The sequence below is a fragment of the Xyrauchen texanus genome, chromosome 18 (genome assembly GCF_025860055.1).
Source record: "Xyrauchen texanus isolate HMW12.3.18 chromosome 18, RBS_HiC_50CHRs, whole genome shotgun sequence".
NCBI lineage: Eukaryota > Metazoa > Chordata > Actinopteri > Cypriniformes > Catostomidae > Xyrauchen > Xyrauchen texanus.
In genome coordinates, this window is record NC_068293.1 from 44,953,454 (window position 1) to 44,976,616 (window position 23,163).

Consider the following 23,163-nt stretch of genomic DNA (forward strand, 5'->3'; position numbering starts at 1 on the left):
AAACAGCCGGTTAAGGTCACACCTGTTCCTGTAACGCTACTTAACAGGAATCTCCTCATAAACAAGTTAATAAATGATTGGGACATCTATGGGCCTGTAAACAAATTCCTGCATGGAATACTTGGTAGAACTTCATATATTTCACAGGGAATAATTATACTGTTCTGTTACGTGTTCAAATGAGCTGGGGCACCAAAAAGGCCCTTGAACCCCCTCCTGAAGTTTGCAGGAAGAACTCACTTTGTAAATCTCACATCTTGTAAGAAACGTGTATTTCATGTTGATGCCACTGCTTGACTTCTCTCTGTTGGGTTTCTCTGCTGTGCATCGAGACAGACAGGAGGAGGTTGGCACCACTAGTGGGCAGAGTTCTCCTGCAGGATTGGGCATGCACACTGTTACCTGTCTCAGGTTCATTCTGACAGAGTTTTGGGCGGAGAGCATCTCTCACTTCTTCTGCTCGAGGTGGAGTCAGACTGAAGGAAGGGTTTCACGGGCGGATATTCGCGCGCACAAATGATCTCTTCTGTTCCGACATCTGTTTAAAACTTCATGCGTGGATTTCAAAGCCATTGTAATCCAGAAGAAGTCAAGTTTGTACTGAAGTGCAGTGATCCAGTGATCCAGTGCTCTCCGTCTTCAGGTAAGGCGCTTCAGGAATGCACTGTTGCAGGGAAATTCCTGGTTTAATTAGACGCACACACATTCTAGGCTTGTTTGAATCGCACCGGCAATGGGAGTCACGTTTTAAGTAGGCTACGTGGGGTCTAACAGTTTTTACATTTGTGCAACAGAACAGAAAACATGTCTATTTTTGGTTGTGCATTTTTGTGCATGCTTTGAAGGTGGTTGAATCAATGCCGCAAATTGTTTCGTAAAGGATGCATAAGAGTCTGTTAACTGAGCGCTGTTTCATATGGACATTGCATGGGTAAGATAAACTGGTGTGGGTGATTTAGTAATTGCTCTGTTATTATGCATAGTAATTAAATGCCTGTCCCAAGCTGAGATTTGATGAGATGTGAGGGAGAGTCTTGCATGCTGATGAGAAGTGCACATGCATTTGAGCGTGAATAAGTCCTAACGTTGAGAGAGAGAGAGAGAGAGAGAGAGAGAGAGAGAGAGAGAGAGAGAGAGAGAGAGAGAGAGAGAGAGAGAGAGAGAGAGAGAGAGAGAAGATAGATGTTTAAGAATATATCTGATGATCTGACAGAAATATCAATGCAGCTTATAGAGATGAACGCGCGCGCCGAGTAACGCGCAAGTCTGACCTGATAACTTATGCATCATTTCATTTGACTGCTTTGTCATTGCATCTTGTTTTCTCAGTGAAACTTTTCTTTTATTAAAAAGTCAAACTTAACAAAACTGGTTTGGGGAAGCAACACACTTTATGAACTCTGAATTGAAATGCAAACAGACACAGAGATGAAAAGGGTTTGCTCTGTGATGTACACAATCTATAGTATTTGTATGTTTGCTGGGTTTTTCCTGCATGGGTCAAAAATGGACTTTGATGGTGGCTGACACATATGATCATCCACATGCTCCAAGTTGGTTTAATTGCAATTCATTAATTCACATATAACATGATTTCTTAATTGCATTTAACGTTTACGTTGAATATGAGCATCTAAGCATCTGGAACCTTTTGAATTTGACAATGTTGTCCATTTTTGTGCATAAGTCTTGGATATCCAGACTGTTAAACCGATGTCAAGCTTTTACAGTGACTGTTACTACTGTAAAATCATGACACATTTAGTAAGAGTGATGTGCAATTTGAACAAGCTTTATTCTGACACTTGGCACAAGTCTCTCTTCCTCATCCGTTGTTTATAAAGCTGTCCAGCTTTTTGAGAGACTTTGGGTTGCATCAGTTTTGTGGTGTGCACCACGATATCGAGGAAGCCCGGTTGATGCGTGTGCGCTCCATCACTTGCACAAGATCTATGATTGCTCACGACACTCTCAAGGCTTCAGCTGCATCACACAAATGCACATTTCAGATGAGAAGCATATTTAGCAACTAGCACAAAACACAAGATGAATATGATTACTTTTATTTGGGCGGCTGCCTAAAAATGTTCAATGCAAGAAAACCCCTGGTATTTGTTTTTATGTTAATGAAGAATAACTGGCGTTATGTATGGACAGTTCTAAAAGTGTCACTTAAGATGATAAAGTTGAATTACAACTAAAACCGTGACATTTCTGTAGGCTTCGCAAACCACAAAGGGCTGTGATATAACATACAGTGAGCATTTAATGCTTCTGACAAAGTGGAGGAGCAGAGTGCTGTTTACCCATGGTTAAAGGGGTAGTTCACCCAAAAAGGTGGACAGAAAACTCTTGTGCCTGGTTGTCCTGGCGCTCAGTGCTCTGTAGCGCCAGCTAGAGGGCAACAGTTGAAAGAGGGTGTGGGAAGGGCGTGTGGGGTCCAGAGTGATTCTACCTCCACGTTTCCTCACTCTGGATACGTAGATGTTTTGGAGGGTGGGCAGGGGGGCACCAATTATCCTCTCAGCAGTCCTGATGGTCCGTTGTAGTTTCCTTATGTCTGATTTGGTGGTTGAACCAAACCAGACAGTTATAGATGTACACACGACAGACTCAATGACGGCCGAGTAGAACTGTGCCAGCAGCTCCTGTGGCAGGTTGAACTTCCTCATCTGGCAAAGGAAGTACCACCTCTGCTGAGCCTTCTTCACAATGGTGTCTATATGGGTGTCCCAATTCAGGTCCTGAGAGATGGTAGATCCCAGGTACCTGAATGACTCACATCCATGAGGAGCAGCAGTGCTAATAGTGAGGGTCCCGTATGTGAGTTTCCCCAGTCTCACTAGCTGCTGCCTATCTGTCAGAAAGCTGGTGATCCATCGACAGATTGGGGTGGCATGGAGAGCTGGGTCAGTTTGGTTAAGAGAAGTTCAGGCATGATGTTAAACTCAATCGGCAGCATTTTCTGGAGTCGTGAGTTTGGTTCGATGTCACAGAGAGGTGCTCACGACTGACGCCTCTCGTTCAGGCTGTGGCCATATGCTTAAGTCATAATAAACTTGTAACCAGTGGCCAAATGCATCAGCACTTAGAACTGAATGATTGATGAAACTGTGTCTGTCACGTTGTCTGAGGCTTGTGAGAAATCAAAGGCTGAAGGTGGGACAGGCTGCAGTGCACTTGAAAAGACACAAAGCTTTATCCACCCTGAGATACTGGTGCACATCAAGTGTCTTTTCTCTCTCTTTGCTTTCATAGAAAATCTGACAGGCGCTCTGTAATTAAAATCATCAAAAGTTGAAAAGCGTTTGGGCTTCACAGTAAATCCAGGATGCAGACGACACCCTCCTTTCCAGCCTTTGTGCTCCATCTCATGTGGAACCAACACCGCCACGGCACATCTTGTTGTCTTTATGAACTGTTTTGTACTTTAGAGCATTTTGTAAGTTAACAATAATGCAATATGGTGTTACTTGAAGGGTCAATGAGCTTATTTTGTTATTTTTTTTTGGTCCAGATCTATAAAATTATTCAAAAATGAACTACATCTAAAAAGCTGGGTCTGGGTTGCTCAGAGAGTATTGACGCTGACTATCACACCTGGAGGCACGAGTTTGAATTCAGGGCGTGCTGAGTGACTCCAGTCAGGTCTCCTTAGCAACCAAATTGGCCTGGTTGCTAGGGAGGGTAGAGTCACATGGGGTAACCTCCTCGTGGTCGCTATAATGTGGTTCTCGCTCTCGGTGGGGCGTGTGGTGAGTTGTGCATAAATGCAGCGGTGAATAGCGTGAAGCCTCCACACGCGTTACGTCTCCATGGTAATGTGCTCATCAAGTCATGTGATAAGATGCATGGATTGACGTCCTCCGCCATTGAGGCGAGTCACTACGCCACCACGAGGACTTAGAGCGCATTGGGAATTGTGCGTTACAACATTGGGGAGGAAATAAATAAATAAAACAAATACATTTAAAATGCAATTCATACAAAACAATTACTTTGGATGAGTTCAAAGTCATTTTGGCATTTTTTTCTGAAAACAATTGTCTAAATGGTGGGAATGTCCAGAGATCTAATTAAAAGCTGAAATTAAAATAAATAAGTAAATGTCTGCATAAGTAGTTTGGAATAATCTTCTGTCTTGTAGAAAGTTGGAAATTCACTGAAGTTAAAGTAGCTGATATTAAATGTACTTAAGTATCAAAAGTGAAAGTAAATGGCTTTATGTTGTCCTCGTGATTATTATTCAGATTCGTGATTATATTCACTAAACCAATTGAAAAGAATCGTCTCGAATGATTTATTTGCCAACATGTCGGCGGTATCACGAGCCACATGCTGTTTACATGCAGCGGTGTTATTTATTTCAGCTGTGTTGAGTCGCAAACATAACGCAAGGGGTCGGCGGAAAAGAACTGCAGTAAAAGTATCATTTAAAAGTCAACAGATATATTTAGTTACTTAAGTACAGTAACAAAGTATTTGGTCTTTGTTACTATACTACGATGGCGTACACAACACAACAAACTGACCAAAGTCAACAAAAGTTGAACACACAATGGAAATTAGGACTGGTCATTGTGTCGTGTTGTGTACCCCTGGGCCACCGTACTACACCTCTGATAATCAACTCAATAACGGCTGAATAATGTCTTTAAAAATGGAAACAATTCTGTTTTTAATCAAAGTCAGGTGGTGTAACCGACATTCAGGTCTGCTGTCATGTGACAAGAAAACCCCTTTCTTAAGACATATCACATATTTTGACATTTCTCTTTAAAAAGCGTACTTATTCAATTGGAGTAAATCTTCAGAGATTCCTAATATTTGGAGGGAAAAAATATAGGCTTGAAAACTTTTTGGGAATTGATGATTACGGTGTGTATTCAAGGAGCAAGGATAGTGTTGAAATACTGTTTCATAATTTAATGGATGTGTTTCAAATTTATATCACCTCATATATATCATTATTTGGCGCTGATAAAGAACTCTTTCGCAGTAAATAAGTGAAAGCAATGTGAAAACTAGGGCTGCCCCTGATGGTCTCCGAACAGTTAGTCGATCAGAAGAGTCTTGCTCGATCGAGTTTTGATTGGTCGGTTGGTCGCAGGAAAAAAAACACTCCACAGGAAACTGACGTACACAGATATCACCGCTTGTTGGATGCTAGGTGCTAATATTGGGAGTGGTGGTGGCGTAGTGGGCTAAAGCACATAACTTGTAATCAGAAGGTTGCTGGTTTGATCCCCACAGTCACCACCATTGTGTCCTTGAGTAAGACACTTAACTCCAGGTTGCTCCGGGGGGATTGTCCCTGAAATAAGTGCTCTGTATAATACATTGGTAATCAGAAGGTTGCTGGTTTGATCCCACAGCCACCACCATTGTGTCCTTGAGTAAGGCACTTAACTCCAGGTTGCTCCGGGGGGATTGTCCCTGTAATAAGTGCACTGTAAGTCCCTTTGGATAAAAGAGTCTGCCAAATGCATACATGTAATATGGGGTCGTACATGTAAATATAATAATTATAATGATGATAATAATCACTGAAATATAACTCGTGTTTTTGTATTATTTAATGATTTAATCACAGATAAGCTGCAGAGTTGCGTTCACAATAAACTGTTCTGTGTAAATAAAGTGAACTCAAAGCACCTCTTGATCTGAGATGTCAAAGGTCATTTACACACTCATAGACGATACCGTTCTTGCGAAACCGAATAAACAGCGTGTCATACATGTGCATAGACGACTTTTCTGTCATCTGTTCTTAATAATATAATAAAGTGTGTTTTCTAATAAAGCGATTTTTTTTATAATAAAGCGATTTTACGAATGTTCGTTATATTTAACGTGCATTTCCCAAAACTGCACTTAACATGAATGTTCAAGGACACACTTCATGTGCTGCGCAGAGAGTCGCTGTCCAGCGTGCCAGTGCTGAAATGTGACCGTATAGTTCTGCTCGTCATTATTCGACCAAATTAACTACCTTATTTGTATTTTGTTTTACAATAATTTGGTGCAGATTTACACAATCTGCTTCCATAATCAGGTGTGCATGTGTCAAATTGAGTTTTCACACATTTCTCTCGATATTAAAGCTTCCAGGATCAGGGAAGACAGCGGAGGCCCTGTGTATGATCCTGCTAATTATAAGCATTCATTGAATATTACGAGGTTCACCGTGTTATCACTCAGCACATAATGAGACACTTAGAAGATGCGCTTTAGCGACATTCACCAATAAAACGGAGGCTCAGAAGTGCCGAAAATGTACATCTGATATGGGTATTTTAAGTGTGGCAAAATGGCTTAATAGCGCCACCTACAAACTTTCAACGATGTGCGCTTTACACTACGTTTCACCTATACTTACGAAAATTTGTACACGTGTTTAACATGTCAATACCAACAAAAAAGTCTATTGGACTCATGCCCTAAACTCAACAGGAAGTCAGCCATTTTGATTTGTCTCTAAATTTTTTGCTCAGTTTTTGCCATTTCCAGGGCTTGTACTTTAACAAACTCCTCTCAGAGATTTAATCAGATCTACATTATATTTAGTCAGTCTTAATCTAAAGACCTTTTTTATGTTAACTTGTGAAGCTTTTGAGTTTTCAGTTGAAAGGCGTGTCCGTGACAGCCTGACAAAGTTCAATATGAAACGAGTCACATTTTTAGGCCTAAACATGCTCGAAAACTCAGGAAAGTTGGCACACATCTCAAAAGTGGGGAAAAGTTACATCTGATACTGGTTTTAGAATTAATTGTGGCAAAATAGCTCGATAGCGCCACCTACAAAATTTCCATTTTGATTTTTTCTCATTTCCAGGCCTCAGTACTTTAAGGAGCTCCTCCTACACATTAAATCAGATCAACATCATGTTTGGTCAGACTAATCTAAAGGCCTTGGCGATGCTAAGTTGCAAGGCTTTTGAGTTGTCTTTGAACGGCGTGTCTGTGGCGGCCTGACAAAGTTCAATATTTCAGCCATGAAACAGGAAGTTGTTATAACTCAAACATGAAATATGTCCAATCTGCTCCAACTTCACATGTTTGTTAAGAGTCCCGGCCTGAACACTTCTATATGCCAATATTCAGTTATAGTCATAGCGCCACCTACTGGCAACAGGAAATTACATGTTTTACACTGTCATACACTCTTAACAACATTTAAAAATTTGGAGTGACATTCCCCTGGCACAGCAGCCCCAACGGGCACCAGCGTGCCAGGGCCCGTTCATAGCTGCTCGCAGCTTTCATTATTATAATTATTATTATTAGGCTTGTCTGTTCAAATAAAATAAATAAAACATAGGTATCCTGATATTAAAGTTTTGCATAAAGTGTAGCTATTTTTGTGGTTTTTGAATGGCATCAGGTGTAATTTTGAGTTTGTCCTGCAGGTGTCTGGATAAGTCTATGTGCTTACGATGCTCTTAGCTGTACACGATTACTCCAGAGCACTCGTTTATCTACAAGCATTTTCAAGCTTTACTTCAGGTACGATGCTTTGGGAAAGTGGTCATAAAACTAAGATTAATCGTAAGATGGATTCTACGATCAATTTAGGCTTATGATGCTTTTAGAGAACACGACCCTGAACTATAGTGTTTTGTCTCTTTGAATTCATCTCCTATATCATAACTTTGAAAGCTTGATATCTGTAAAAGCAGATTATTGATTTATGCTTTCAAGTCTTTTCTTTTGGTGTCTGTCCAGGAGGAAACTCGAGACTAAATCCGCTGTGTGCATGTGTGATCATATACTCTTTCTGTACCTTGAGGTGCTGTATGGCCCAATAGCAGCTTCTAAACTTATCATGACTTTGAATTCAACTTTTCACCCTGTACATCGTGACTCGGAGATCTTAAGGAGTTCTGCTGGTGACAGACCAGGATTCGGCAAGGACTGAACAGCTTCTGTAGCTTCTCCATAACTGAAATTCATCTTGAATATCGGACGCTGAAAGCTTTAGATTGGCTTCTTGGTGAAACAGTACATGAACCTAAACATGTTTTTGTCTTTGCAAGGCCTGACGTTCCTCACCAATGTGGAGAAAACTCCTGAACGTAAACAAGAACATCCCTGAAGCCACATATAACACATCTGACAAACATTCAGTTTACTTTATTTCAGTGTTTGTGTTGAATAGAGGAACTAGAAATGTTTGTCGAGACAAAGTTTGAAAGCTGTGTGGTTGCTTGGCATTTACTAGATATACTGTAGATGTATAGACGTCTATGAGATTTTTGGAATATTTGATAATCTGCTTCAGGACAACCGTAAATCCAATCAGTTTGAAAAGATAAATCATCCCAAGTCTCAACAGGTTGAACGACTGTACCAATGTTGGTGGATGTAGCTTCAAATCTCCAGGAGTTACAGTCTGAAAAATGTTTAAACAACCCTAAACCCAAGTTTGTGCAATAACCGTATATTGGATTTGTCAAGCCAACGTAATAAATGGCCTCTAAAAGAAACTACACACACATGTTTTAGGAGTTATTTGAAACAGACTTGAACCAGCTTGTGGATTTGTCTTCATCCAGTGAAGTGAATTGAGAACAGAAGTCATACAATAGAGAGAAGACCCTGTAGTAATGATTGTTTATACTGTTAAGGTCTTCTTTACCTACTGCCCCATTAGAGGAATACAGTGAAGAACTGATGCTCACAACCAAACGAAATGGACAGTTTGTTTAATTTACAGTGGAAACCTGATGGAGACCAAGTGAAGTCTCACTCTACACATCTGATTGGCTCACTGGTTTGTGCTTTTGGAAAAATGAATCGGAGACTCTGAAGCGTAACAACACAGCCTCTCTCGCTGCTAAATTAGAAAAGAGCCGTTTTCCTTTCCTTCCGTTTTGATATAAACAGCAGGAATGATATGCCAGTTTGCTTTGGTTCTGAGAGTCGGGTTTCCCCACAAACACACATGACGCTCATTGTTGACATTAAAGCTTTTTGTATGCCTGTAATTGCTCATAATCAGGCCCACACAAAAACCACTCTAGCAGAACTCCACAGAACCGGAACGGCCAACTCCTTGTGTTTAAAAACCTTTTTGAAATTAGTGATTAAGTTGTTTATACTCTCAAGTTTTCCAGGTGCAAGGAAACTATTTTAATACTTTTTACTTGATGGTTACAACGCATAGCATTTTTAAAGTGATATATATATATATATATATATATATATATATATATATATATATATATATATATATATATACTGTATATATTGTTTACATACACATCTATATATACATTGTCTACCACTGTAAAATCTTCAGTTTCTCTGGATTTACAATTTATAGGTATGTATGCAAATTCTCGTTTTATTCTATAAAGTACTGACAACATTTCTGCCAATTTACAAATACAAATATTGTCATTTAGTGCATTTATTTGCAGAAAATATCAACTGCTCAAAATAACACAAAAGATGCTGTTTTCAGACCTGGAATAATGCAAAGAAAACAAGTTCATGTTCATTATTAATCAACACAATATTCATGTTTTAACTGAGAGTTCAGAAATCAATATTTGCTGGAAGAATCCTGATTTTCAATCACAGCTTTCATGTGTGTTGGCATGCCCTCTGCCAGTCTTTCACATTGCTGTTGGCATGCCCTCTGCCAGTCTTTCACATTGCTGTTGGCATGCCCTTTGCCAGTCTTTCACATTGCTGTTGGCATGCCCTCTGCCAGTCTTTCACATTGCTGTTGGCATGCCCTCTGCCAGTCTTTCACATTGCTGTTTGCATGCCCTCTGCCAGTCTTTCACATTGCTGTTGGCATGCCCTTTGCCAGTCTTTCACATTGTTGTTGGGTGACTTTATGCCAGTCTTTCACATTGCTGTTGGCATGCCCTCTGCCAGTCTTTCACATTGCTGTTGGCATGCCGTTTGCCAGTCTTTCCCATTGCTGTTGGGTGACTTTATGCCAGTCTTTCACATTGCTGTTGGCATGCCCTCTGCCTGTCTTTCCCATTGCTGTTGGGTGACTTTATGCCAGTCTTTCACATTGCTGTTGGCATGGCCTCTGCCAGTTTTTCACATTGTTGTTGGGTAACTTTATGCCAGTCTTTCACATTGCTGTTGGCATGCCCTTTGCCAGTCTTTCACATTGCTGTTGGCATGCCCTCTGCCTGTCTTTCACATTGCTGTTGGGTGAATTTATGCCAGTCTTTCACATTGTTGTTGGCATGCCCTCTGCCAGTTTTTCACATTGTTGTTGGGTGACTTTATGCCAGTCTTTCACATTGCTGTTGGCATGCCCTCTGCCAGTCTTTCCCATTGCTGTTGGGTGACTTTATGCCACTCCTGGAGCAAACATTCAAGCAGCTCGGCTTTGTTTGATGGCTTGTGGTCTTCCATCTTCCTCTTGATGGTATTCGTCCATACCTAGTATGAGGAGGCGGGGGCCCGACTTTCCTGGGTTTTAAGGAGCCTGTCTCCCATACTACATGTTAGCCATTTCACCAGCAACTGGCTAAATGGCGACTATACTAAATAACGCAGCATTCAGACGTCACCGTCTAGTCTGTGCATGCGGAATCACCCTTAACCGATACCTTCATAGGAACGCCCTTGACCGAGTCCTTCGTGCAGTTGTGGATGTGCACTTCCTCTTTGGGGCAGCTGTGGGTCAGGTGGTAGAGCGGGTCGGCCACTAATCGCAGGGTTGGCGGTTTGATTCCCGGCCCACATGACTCCACATGCCGAAGTGTCCCTGAACCCCAAGTTACTCCCAATGGCAGACTAGCACCTTACATGCAGCTCTGCCGTCATTGGTGTGTGTGTGTGTGTGTGTGTGTGTGTGATTGGTCACCTTGATCACATTCCAGAGGTGTTCAATGGGGTTCAGGTCTGGAGATTGAGCTGGCTGTGTGGCATGGGGCATTGCCCTGCTGGAGAAATCAATCCTCAGAGTTGGGGAACATTGTCAGAGCAGAAGCACGTTTTCTTCCAGCATAACTTGTACGTGACTTGATTCTTGCGTCCTTCACAAAGACGAATCTGCCGATTCCAGCCTTGCCAAAGCACCCCCAGATCATCCCCGATCCTCCACCTGGTCACCTAATGGTTAGAGGGGGACCTGGAGAGGCCTTCAAGCCACAATGTCTCGCACCCACTGTGAAATTTGGTGGCTGATTGGTGTATATAAATTAAGGCTGCCCCTAATAGTCGACCAAACGTTAGTCGATGAGAAGAGTCTTGGTCGACCAAGTTTTGGTTGGTTGGTTCGTCTCAGGAAATAAATGTAATAAATAAATACAAAATTATATATATGTAAAATAGCTCAAGGATGGGCAAGGAGGAGGCGAGAACCGGCTTGTCAATATAAATGATAATTTAATGAAAACTTAAACCAAAACACATAAACAAACACACACGACGGACATGCCCATAATTCTCTCTCTCGAACCATCGTCACCGGCCGCTTTTATCCTCGCGCGCCTCATCAGGCCGATTGGGGACCGGGCGCCGATATTCTGATCGGCCGCACCCCTCCGCTCCACACTCCTCCTGGCGTTATCTCAGGCCGGGTGCCACCGGCATGACGTACACCCCCTATCCCTGGGGCGGGTGTATCTTGCGTCCCGCGTGGTCATCCCCGCCTTCCTCACCCTGGGAGGAGAGGGAGAAAAAAAACAAACAACAAAATAGGCGAGGGAAAAGGCCAACACGGTGCGAAAGGGAGAGAGAGAGAGAGAGAGAAAACTCACTCACCGGTTCTCCGATGTACCGTCAGCGTGGTCCTCGAACACTCCTCAACACTCAGGCGGACGACAGCCGCTCCAACCCCGGGCAAACCGGTGACACCTTCGACCCCCAGCGGGCAGAACGCGCCTCCGCTTTTCTGGCGGCAAATGGGGACACTCCTCTGCCCCTGGCAGCGGCTCTACCGCTCGGGCGGTCGGAGAGATTATTCCCTCCTCCCTCGCGGACGGCGGTCTCCCTCGACCCCTCCGCGTCTCGGGGACGGCAGGGCACTCCTCCGCCCGGCAGCGGCTCCTCGCTCCAGGCAGTCGGGTTATCCAGTCCCCATTTGCCCCGCGGACGACGGCCGTTCCCCGCATCCGGGCGGTCGGGCTACTCCGTCACCCGGAAGATGGCAGCGGCGCTCCCCAGGGTGGACGGCAGTGTCGAGGACTCTGCGACGGGCATCCCTCCTCCCTCCCGGCTTTCGGCACCAATGTAAAATAGCTCAAAGATGGGCAAGGAGGAGGCGAGAACCGACTTGTCAATATAAATGATAATTTAATGAAAACTTAAACCAAAACACATAAACAAACACACACGACGGACATGCCCATAATTCTCTCTCTCTCGAACCATCGTCACCGGCCGCTTTTATCCCTCGCGCGCCTCATCAGGCCGATTGGGGACCGGGCGCACGATATTCTGATCGGCCGCGCCCCCCCTCCGCTCCACAATATATATATAAGAAAGTGCTATAAAGGTTTTTCAAAAAATGTATGAAACCAAATTGGACTTGACACTTATTTTGAACACCTTGGACGACCTTATTTGTCAGTGACCCAAATATGTGGTCTTCACTCTGGATAAAACATCTGCATAATGATTACATGTACAGGGAAAATAAATTCAGTTATCACTGTTCCCTTTGGCTTGTTCACTGTTGGGTTTATAACACTCAGCTTGTCTATCTTCTGTAAGCATGCTTTGAAACAGTATGTTCAGTGAGTACTAATCAAATACTGTATAAAGTCAGAGGTATGTCATACGCCTTGAGGATTTCTTGAGAAGAAAATCACTTGACTTTATCTCCTAGGAGACGTGATTGTGTGAAGAAAATCTCGTTTCTGTTTAAGTGTTTGTAATTGAATTGGACGGGTCGTTCAGTCGATTACAGCAGTAATAATATCCTGAGCTTAACCCGTCCCCCAGGAACAGATATTTCAGGGCTGTTAATAATAAGGATAATGATACTCTGTGTATTTATCTTAGATTATGTGGTGGTTATAAGATGAATAACCCTGGGCAGTGAGTCTGCGGTTGTCTTTCAAACAGAGGCAAGCCCGGACGCGCCGCTGCAGCGCTTGTGTTTGGAGTGGAGCTGCTCTTCAAACATCGCGCGGTGCATTCCAGACCGGGAGAGGCAGAACGTGGCGCGCGGAGAGAAAAGCACTCAATCTGGACTGCGATGAAAGCGTTTTGGCCGTGTGTGTTCGTTTTGTCAGATAATGAGCGGGGGAGCTCAGTCATTTGGCAGTCAATGCATTTCCTGCAAAATGACTTTTCTCTCCCTTCATCCTTTCTGAGGAAACAGCGCTGAGGGGTTTGGAATAGACAAACATGTTGGTTCTTTTCGTTTGTTTCATGTGGTTGTTTTTCATTAAGTTGTGCGCTTTGGAGAAAGGACCCCGCTAAGTGCCTGATTGGCTGGTATTGTTTGGTTGGTTTTGCACAGTGATGCTCAGGCTCGTTTTACAAATAGTTCACCCAAAAATTAAAATTCTCCCCTCATGCCATCCCAAATGTGACTTTCTTCTGCAGAACACAAATGAAGGTTTTTAGAAGAATATTTCAGCTCTGTAGGTCCATATAATGCAAGTGAATGGTGACCAAAATGTTGACGCTCAAAAATCATCATAAATAATCCATAAGACTCCAGTGGTTTAATCCATGTCTTCTGAAGTGCTATGATAGGTGTGGGTGAGAAACAGGCCAATATTAATGCCTATCCCATTCACTTGTATTGTATGGACCTACAGAGCTGCAATATTCTTCTAAAAATCTTCATTTGTGTTCTGCTGAAGAAAGAAAGGCACACACATCTGGGATGGCTTGAGGGTGAGGAAATGATGACAGAATTGTAATTTTTGGGTGTACTGTTCCTTTAATGCAACCTGGTTTTCTTAAAAAGTGGTGCGTAATTTTCAGATGTTAAAACGCTGTCTTGTTTCACAGCTTAAATGCGGAGACAGTTATATAGTAAATAAGCCATTTGTTGGTTGATAATAGCTCAACAACAATTCTTGCAGAGTATCATTTGTCTTGTTTACCAGTAAAAATGTCTAAACATCCTTAAAAAAGATACATTTACTTGAGAAGTAATATTTTGATCGAAAATATATTTTGTCTTGTTTTCAGAGAAACCTAACAAAAATGAGTTACTGTAATGAATGAGGCAGCGAAGGCAGACGAAGGTTGAGGATCCAAACGCAGTTATCTTTATTGACTAGTAGACAGGCAAAACACAAAGGAAAGCCCACAATGGGGAAACAAAACATAAACTAGAAAACTCGGGCAGGAGGATACATACCAGGCTAACAACATACAAACATTCAACGATAGAACAGGACTGAACCAAAAACCAGGGTATAAATACATAAACATAGGAAAAAGGGGCCAATGAACAAACAGAACTAAAACTAGATAACAAGGTGATAAACAGAAGCAAAATGGCAAATTAACGAGGGCAGGTGCAAACAATGAACGTGAACACGAAAGCTAACAGAGATACTATGGAGTTAAACAAGGGACAAAAGTGAAAACTACGGAATTACAAAAGTGACAAAAATGATAAACAAAGGGTAACAGTGAGAACAAGACGAGGTAACCCTAACATAGCCCCCCCCTCAAGGAGCGGATTCCAGACGCTCAAAAGTGACAGAACAAAAAACAGCAAGAACAAATGTCCATTGACTGGGGGGGAAGATTGTGGTGGGCAGACAGACCAAGAGGAGCAACGAGGGGCAGACAGGCAGTCCAGGGGGCAACGAGGGGCAGACAGGCAGTCCAGGGGGCAACAAGGGGCAGACAAGGAAAAGGGACCGGTTCGGGGGGCCTGGGAGGTGGCCACAGGACAGGGACAGGTCGAGGAGGCATGGGAGACGGCCACAAGACGGGGACAGGTTGAGGAGGCCTGGGAGGCGGCCTTCGGACAGGGACAGGTCTAAGTGGTCTGGGAGATGGCCGCAGAGCAGGGGCCGGCCCAGGGGACCTGGGAGGAGGCCATCGGACAGGGACAGGTCCCGGAGGCGGAGCCGCAGGAGGCTCGGGAGGCGGAGCCGTAGGAGGCTCGGGAGGCGGAGGCGTAGGAGGCTCGGGAGGCGGAGCTGCAGGAGGCAGAGCCGTAGGAGGCTTGGGAGGCGGAGCCGCAGGAGGCTGAGCCATAGGAGGCGGAGCTCTGGAAAGCTCGAGAGAAGCCCTGGAAGACTCGGTAGGCGAAGCTCTGGGAAGCTCGGAAGGCTCGGAAGGCGGAGCTCTGGAAAGCTCGGGAGGCTCGGAAGGTGGAGCTCTGGAAAGCTCAGGAGGCGGAGCTCTGGAAAGCTCGGGAGGCTCGGAAGGCGGAGCTCTGGAAAGCTCGGGAGGCGGAGCTCTGGAAAGCTCGAGAGAAGCCCTGGAAGACTCGGTAGGCGAAGCTCTGGGAAGCTCGGAAGGCGGAGCTCTGGAAAGCTCGGGAGGCTCGGAAGGCGGAGCTCTGGAAAGCTTGGAAGGTGGAGCTCTGGAAAGCTCGGAAGGCTGAGCTCTGGAAAGCTCGAGAGGAGCCCTGGAAGACTCGGTAGGCGAAGCTCTGGGAAGCTCGGAAGGCGGAGCTCTGGGAAGCTCGGATGACGCTGGTTCTGGGACGGTCATGGCTAATGGTGCTGGCTCTTGGACGGTCATGGCTACTGGCTCTGGCTCTTGGACGTTCATGGCTACTGGCGCTGGCTCGGGGACGGTCGAGGCTACAGGCGCTGGCTCACTGACCTCTGAGGCGACAGGCTCGCTCACGGTGACATGCGTAGGCGCAGGCTCACTCACAGTGACATGCGTAGGCTCGCTCACAGTGACATGCGTGGGCACTGGCTCGAAGACCGGGGCAGGCGTGGGCCGGAGGACGGAAGCCCGTCTTCTCTCCCTCCTCCGGGCAGACGAAGAGGGTCGCGCTGGCTCGTGGAAGGCAACTGACGTGAGGGTGACCTCGTTGACAGGTGGAGTTGGTGTTACAGGGGGCGCCGGGGGTGGCTGAAGAGACTCCACTGTGGACGGTGAGGAAGGGTCCTTCTCAGCAGCGCCCACCGCGAGCGGTGAGTCGCACACCCGTAGGGTCGCCACCAAGAAGTCGCGGAGGGTCCAGTCAGGCGTCGCCGGTGGTAGCCGCTCCTTCAGTGCGGGGTGCAGATTGCCCCTGAAGAAGACCACCAGAGAGGAGTCCGAAACCGAAATACTCGCCAGCTTAAGGAAGTCGCGGATGTGGTCCTCTATAGGGCGGTCTTCTTGTTGCAAGCAGAGCAGGTGGTAGTTTGCTCGCTGAACCGCTGGATCCATAGTTGGTTCTATCGTTCTGTAATGAATGAGGCAGCGAAGGCAGACGAAGGTTGAGGATCCAAACGCAGTTATCTTTATTGACTAGTAGACAGGCAAAACACAAAGGAAAGCCCACAATGGGGAAACAAAACATAAACTAGAAAACTCGGGCAGGAGGATACATACCAGGCTAACAACATACAAACATTCAACGATAGAACAGGACTGAACCAAAAACCAGGGTATAAATACATAAACATAGGAAAAAGGGGCCAATGAACAAACAGAACTAAAACAAGATAACAAGGTGATAAACAGAAGCAAAATGGCAAATTAACGAGGGCAGGTGCAAACAATGAACGTGAACACGAAAGCTAACAGAGAGACTATGGAGTTAAACAAAGGACAAAAGTGAAAACTACGGAATTACAAAAGTGACAAAAATGATAAACAAAGGGTAACAGTGAGAACAAGACGAGGTAACCCTAACAGTTACGTTTATGCTTGTAACATAAATAAAAGATGTGTGAATTGGGTAAAAAAACAAAAAAAAAACAAGGCATGACGTCTCAAGCCATTCTGTTTCTCAAGTCAGTTTTCTTGTTTAAAGGACGTTTCAATATATTCACCAGAAGGCAAAAATACTCAGTAAGAGAAGTGACTTAATCTGCCCATTTTAATCCTGATTTTGCAGCACTACAGTGAAAAAATAAACTGTAACTGTGTCGACAAGCTCGGATTGTACAGAATGGCACGACAAGGACTGTTCGGCAAATGGTGGTAAACTGCCTATTAACTCAACAAATTCAGCTAATGACACTGCATCAGTGTGGAGAGGCCTGAAATACATTACCAATTACAAGACACCATCCCCCAACACTGTAGGGAATCAACAACTGGCGGATGACCTCAATGTGTTTTACTGTAGATTTGAAAAGCCCAATCTCACACCCCAATCTGACCTTCACTTCACTCAAATATCAACACCTCCTGCTACTCAACATGCACTTAAGAACTGTGAAGATGATGTGTCCCTGTCTTCCGAAAACAGAAGAAGAGAAAAGCACATGGCCCAGACGGTGTTTCACCCACTTGTCTAAAATCCTGTGCTGACTAGCTGTCCCCATCTTCACACTGATCTTCATTAGATCACTGGAGCAATGTGAAGTTCCCTGCTGCTTCAAACGCTCCACCATCATCCCTGTCCCAAAGAAACCCAAAATCACAGGACTTAATGACTACAGACCTGTCGCTCTGACGTCTGTGGTCTTGAAGTCATTTGAGAGACTGGTGTTGGCCCACCAAGTTTGCAGATGACACCACTACCATCAGCCTCATCAGAGATGATGATGAGTCTGCATACAGAAGGGAGGTTGAACAGCTGGTTCAGTCAAAACAACCTGGAGCTGAACACGCTCAAAATGGTGGAGATGATGGTGGACTTTAGGAGGAACACCCCAACATTGACCCCGCTCCCCATTCTAAACAGCACTGTGCCAGCAGTGGAGTCATTCAGGTTCCTGGGCACTGCCATCTCACAGTTTTTACCCTCAGACTATCCATGAACAGTTAAAACTGCCCCATTGAGCAATAATTATGTGCAATTTACATCTTAGTCTATTTATATTTATCCAACATACCACACCTCTTCTGCAAGTACAATATACAAATACAAACCTGTTATATACAGATGCAAGGGAATGTAATTACATTTGCCATTACATTTGCATTTCCATTAGGTTACACATGTGGTGCAGAAATTACAACTCAGTTTTAAAGGGAAGCTAAACTGAGACTTAAGAAGGTCAAAAATGTGCCTTGAACACTTTCTGTGTGATATATTATCAGTCTCCGAACAATGCCATTTTTGTTATCTTTATTATTTCAAGAGACTAGCTCTGTTCATCGGCACAAATCTGTTGTTTAATATCAGCGTTTCTGAATTTGGAACTTGCAACTTCTTGTTTAAATGCATTTTTTTAAAGTGTATATTAAAACCAACTGCTGTAATCCAAACATCACTTTCCCACATAGAGCGATGATAGGGGCCGTTTCAGCTGAATTATTCAGAACATAATGCCCTTCTCATATCAGTACACTGTCAGAGGTGTTGATGCGGGTGACCTCTCGAGTTTAAATGACAGTGGCACCCCTATAAAACATGTTAAACTTCTTTGGTTCACCAAAGAGAAGACATTAGTGCATTGAACTGATGGGTTTTCTACATCAGAGCAGTGTTTCTCAATCAGAATGGCACACAATGTGCCTTTTGACTCTCAAAACTGCCCACCTCCATGTGGCAGGGACTGTTTATTTTTTATAAAAGTGGAAATTGATTCAAGAGCATACAGTAAGTGCAACACTGGAAAGATTGCACCACATCTTAACATTATCACGTCTTAGAGATGATCTCAACCATCATTCTTGCAGAACGAAAACTACAAGTGGAGGGGGGCCCAGTACAGCCGCAAAATACATTTTCTTTTTTTCTGTTTGCATCGTTATTACTCTATCTCCGACCGATTTATGATAAAAACACCTCACAGTCTGAAACAGCATTTAGCCGTCATCAATTGTCCCGACCAGAGCGAGTGTCTAAGGCTACGTCTCATTAATCCGGATATATTTGAAAACTGCGTTTTCTTTTCAAAACGGTCTCCGTCCACACTAGCATTTTTTTACGTAAATCGTGTCACTGCGAATGTGGAAATCCCCGCTGCATGTTCGGTCTGAAACGCAATTGTCCTCGTGTTCCAGCAGCCATCTTGATTGTTTTGGTTGGATAGATCACATGTCTAAAAATTCATCATCGTTTTCCAAAGCAGTCCACATTACAACACCAAAACGGCTTTTCACAGTCCACACTACAACGTCAAAACGCCATTTTCACAGTCCAATCTACAACGTCAAAACACTGTTTTCACAGTCCACACTACAACGTCAAAACGCCATTTTCACAGTCCAATCTACAACGTCAAAACACTGTTTTCACAGTCCACACTACAACGTCAAAACGCCGTTTTCACAGTCCACACTACAACGTCAAAACACCGTTTTCACAGTCCACACTACAACATCAAAATGCCGTTTTCACAGTCCACACAACAACATCAAAACGCCATTTTCACAGTCCACACTACAACGTCAAAACACCGTTTTCACAGTCCACACTACAACATCAAAATGCCGTTTTCACAGTCCACACAACAACATCAAAACGCCATTTTCACAGTCCACACTACAACATCAAAATGCCGTTTTCACAGTCCACACAACAACATCAAAACGCCATTTTCACAGTCCAATCTACAATGCCAAAACGCCATTTTCACAGTCCACACTACAACATCAAAATGCCGTTTTCACAGTCCACACAACAACATCAAAACGCCATTTTCACAGTCCACACTACAACATCAAAATGCCGTTTTCACAGTCCACACTACAACATCAAAATGCCGTTTTCACAGTCCACACAACAACATCAAAACGCCATTTTCACAGTCCAATCTACAATGCCAAAACGCCATTTTCACAGTCCACACTACAACGGCAAAATGCTGTTTTGAAATGTATCCACTTTGGAGTGCGTTCTCAAAAAGCTCAGTTTTCATGGAAAAAAGCCGCCTCAGTGTGGACGGAAGGCCAAAAGAGAGAGAAAAAGATGCGTTTTCAAACTAAAACGTATTAGTGTGGACAAGGCCTGAGCTTTTCTGGCCATAGCTCAGTTGCTTTGCTAAATAAGGATCACATTTGATCGCCTCTGTTCAATCAAAAGCATTATGTGAATTGTTTCGTCATGTGGAGTGCTCTCATATCTACCGGTGTTACAAATGATCACCGCAGTGATGTCAGCTCACACACATTTCATCATCGATGATGGAAACTGAACTTGAATGTGCTGAAAAGTTTGCTTTTATTCACTATTCGTGAAGTGTTAAATGGGCGTGTCTTGTTTGTTCAGGGTGTGAAGGGCCAATGGCAAATATCCTGATTGTATTATACAGCTGTGAGTCAGCCCTCTCAATCATGAACAATCTCTGGCTCCTGCACTATTGATGATTGAATGATTAAAAGAGAGAAATCCACCTGTGTGTGACCAGCCAGACAAGAGAAACTTGTGCTTTTTTCTCTATTTTTTTGAAAATCGTTATTTCTTTCGTTCTTAATTATTTATTTATTTATTCATATTTTTAATGGCTGTTTTGCAACTTTTTTTGCATATAAAGTGCATGTGGAAATGTTGTAGCAATTATAGACTAATAATAATTAAATACTTGCAAAAGTGCTTTTTAGGGGGGCCCAAAATCACTCTTGCCTATGTCACAATAAGAAGTAAATCTGGCCCGGAGTAAAATGTAACTTTATCCTAAACCTAAACGAAATGCAACACTTTTGTCTCGCGTGTTAACTTGCATGTTTTTCTGGTCTTCTAAAGTCCAACTAAATAAAGCTGAAGTGTGTAAATGTAGGTGAATCTGAAGGGGAACTATTATGCAAAATTAAGTTTGTACATAAATGTGAGTCCTACAATGATAAAAGTCTTTCTTATATTTCTATTCATCATAAACGGCGTGTCAAAATGAACACTTTTAATTTCTGCTCTAAAGTGACGTCACGTTAGATCAGACCACGCCCACGACTGGTGACAGACTCCGCCCTATTATCATAGCTCCTCCCCTGAGTGATGTACACACAGTCTCCTGGAGCAGATACAGTGAGAAGAATAATGAACATAAGAGTCTTCATGTACTCCCGGCATCAGAGGCGCTGAAGACGCAGTGGACAAGTTTTGTTTTTGAAGGAAATGTGCCCCAAAATATACAACGTGTGTGTGTGTGTGTGTGTGTGTGTGTGTGTGTGTGCAAATCATTTTACTGCTTTGTCAATGAGTGTCAAAATACAAAACACTCAACAGTTTGCAATCACCTTTCCAAATTGTTAGCTGATTCTACGGCTAATGCAGCTAAAGTTAGCATTGTCTCTGATTGTCACGGAAACCAGAGCTATGTTGGGGGCGGAAGCAGCTCATTTGCATTTAAAGAGACACACACAACATCAGTGTGTTTTTGAATCCACCCAAAAAGAGACGTTTATAACATGATATAATAAATGATCTGTTGGGTATTATGAGCTGAAACTTCACACACACATTTTGGAGACACCTGAGACTTATATTACATCTTCTGAAAAGGGGCATAACAGGTCTAATTTAAACACGTATCATTTTTCAAATAATGTGTTAGAGTAAAAGTGTTTCTATATCATAACAGAGCCGTGTGTGAGTAATGGTGTGAAAAATAAGTGTTTATAAACTGATAATCTGCCGCTGTACTCATGATTAGTGTGAAAGTGAATAAAACACAGTTTTTGTAAGCGCTCCAGTGTTCATTTCACCAGGAAACTGCAGCTGAAATGTCGAATACTGCACCACACCAGACCAGGTCAGATAAATCTAATGATATACTCACAAATTGTGACTAAGTAGTAAGCAAACTTAAGGCAATACTAGCCCATTTCGAAACTATAGTACTGTAGTGATTAGCACATGATAAATTATACCAGCAACATTGGCCCATGAATGCCGTGAGTTTATTATTTTAGTGTCCTGAAGGAAATGTCAATGTCTGGCTCAAAATCAGTGTTTATCAGAGTGCCTCATTGGCTGTTTCTCTTTGTAAACCTTCATTAGACAGACATCTTTGACAGTTGCGACACAGCTCACCGTCCCTTTGGTGTCACATGAGCACTGCTTGTTTTTCATCCCCTTTTCTCCCAATTTGGAATGCTCAATTCTCAGTACTTAGTCGGTCCTCGTGGTGACACGGTTACTCGCCTCAGTCCGGATGGTGGAGGACGAGTCTCAGTTGCCTCCACGTCTGAGACCGTCAATCGGCGCATCTGATCACGTGACTCGTTGTGCATGACACCGCGGAGACTTACAGCATGTGGAGGCTCATGCTACTCTCCACGATCCACACACAACTCACCACACGCCCCATTGAGAGAACCACTAATCACCACCACGAGGAGGTTACGCCATGTGACTCTACCCTCCCTAGCAACCGGGCCAATTTGGTTACCCCATGTGACTCTACCCTCCCTAGCAACCGGCCAATTTGGTTACCCAATGTGACTCTACCCTCCCTAGCAACCGGGCCAATTTGGTTACCCCATGTGACTCTACCCTCCCTAGCAACCGCCAATTTGGTTACCCAATGTGACTCTACCCTCCCTAGCAACCGGGCCAATTTGGTTACCCCATGTGACTCTACCCTCCCTAGCAACCGGCCAATTTGGTTACCCAATGTGACTCTACCCTCCCTAGCAACCGGGCCAATTTGGTTACCACATGTGACTCTACCCTCCCTAGCAACCGGGCCAATTTGGTTACCCCATGTGACTCTACCCTCCCTAGCAACCGGGCCAATTTGTTTACCTCATGTGACTCTACCCTCCCTAGCAACCAGGCCAATTTGGTTACCCCATGTGATTTTAACCTCCCTAGCAACCGGGCCAATTTGGTTACCCCATGTGACTCTACCCTCCCTAGCAACCGGGCCAATTTGGTTACCCCATGTGACTCTACCCTCCCTAGCAACCGGGCCAATTTGTTTACCTCATGTGACTCTACCCTCCCTAGCAACCAGGCCAATTTGGTTACCCCATGTGACTCTACCCTCCCTAGCAACAGGGCCAATTTGGTTACTCCATGTGACTCTACCCTCCCTAGCAACCGGGCCAATTTGGTTACCCCATGTGACTCTACCCTCCCTAGCAACCGGGCCAATTTGTTTACCTCATGTGACTCTACCCTCCCTAGCAACCAGGCCAATTTGGTTACCCCATGTGACTCTACCCTCCCTAGCAACAGGGCCAATTTGGTTACTC

General features: G+C 43.9%; 1 protein-coding gene across 1 annotated transcript in view; it reads left to right on the forward strand.

The window, feature by feature from the left end:
* The first annotated feature begins 505 nt into the window (after positions 1 to 505).
* LOC127658930 (tumor necrosis factor receptor superfamily member EDAR-like) overlaps positions 506 to 23,163 on the forward strand; it is a 50,657-nt gene continuing 27,999 nt past the window's right edge. Inside the window, exon 1 of the mRNA XM_052148504.1 lies at positions 506 to 643. The gene's annotated coding sequence lies outside the window, so the exon portion shown is untranslated. The remainder of the gene's footprint in view (positions 644 to 23,163) is intronic.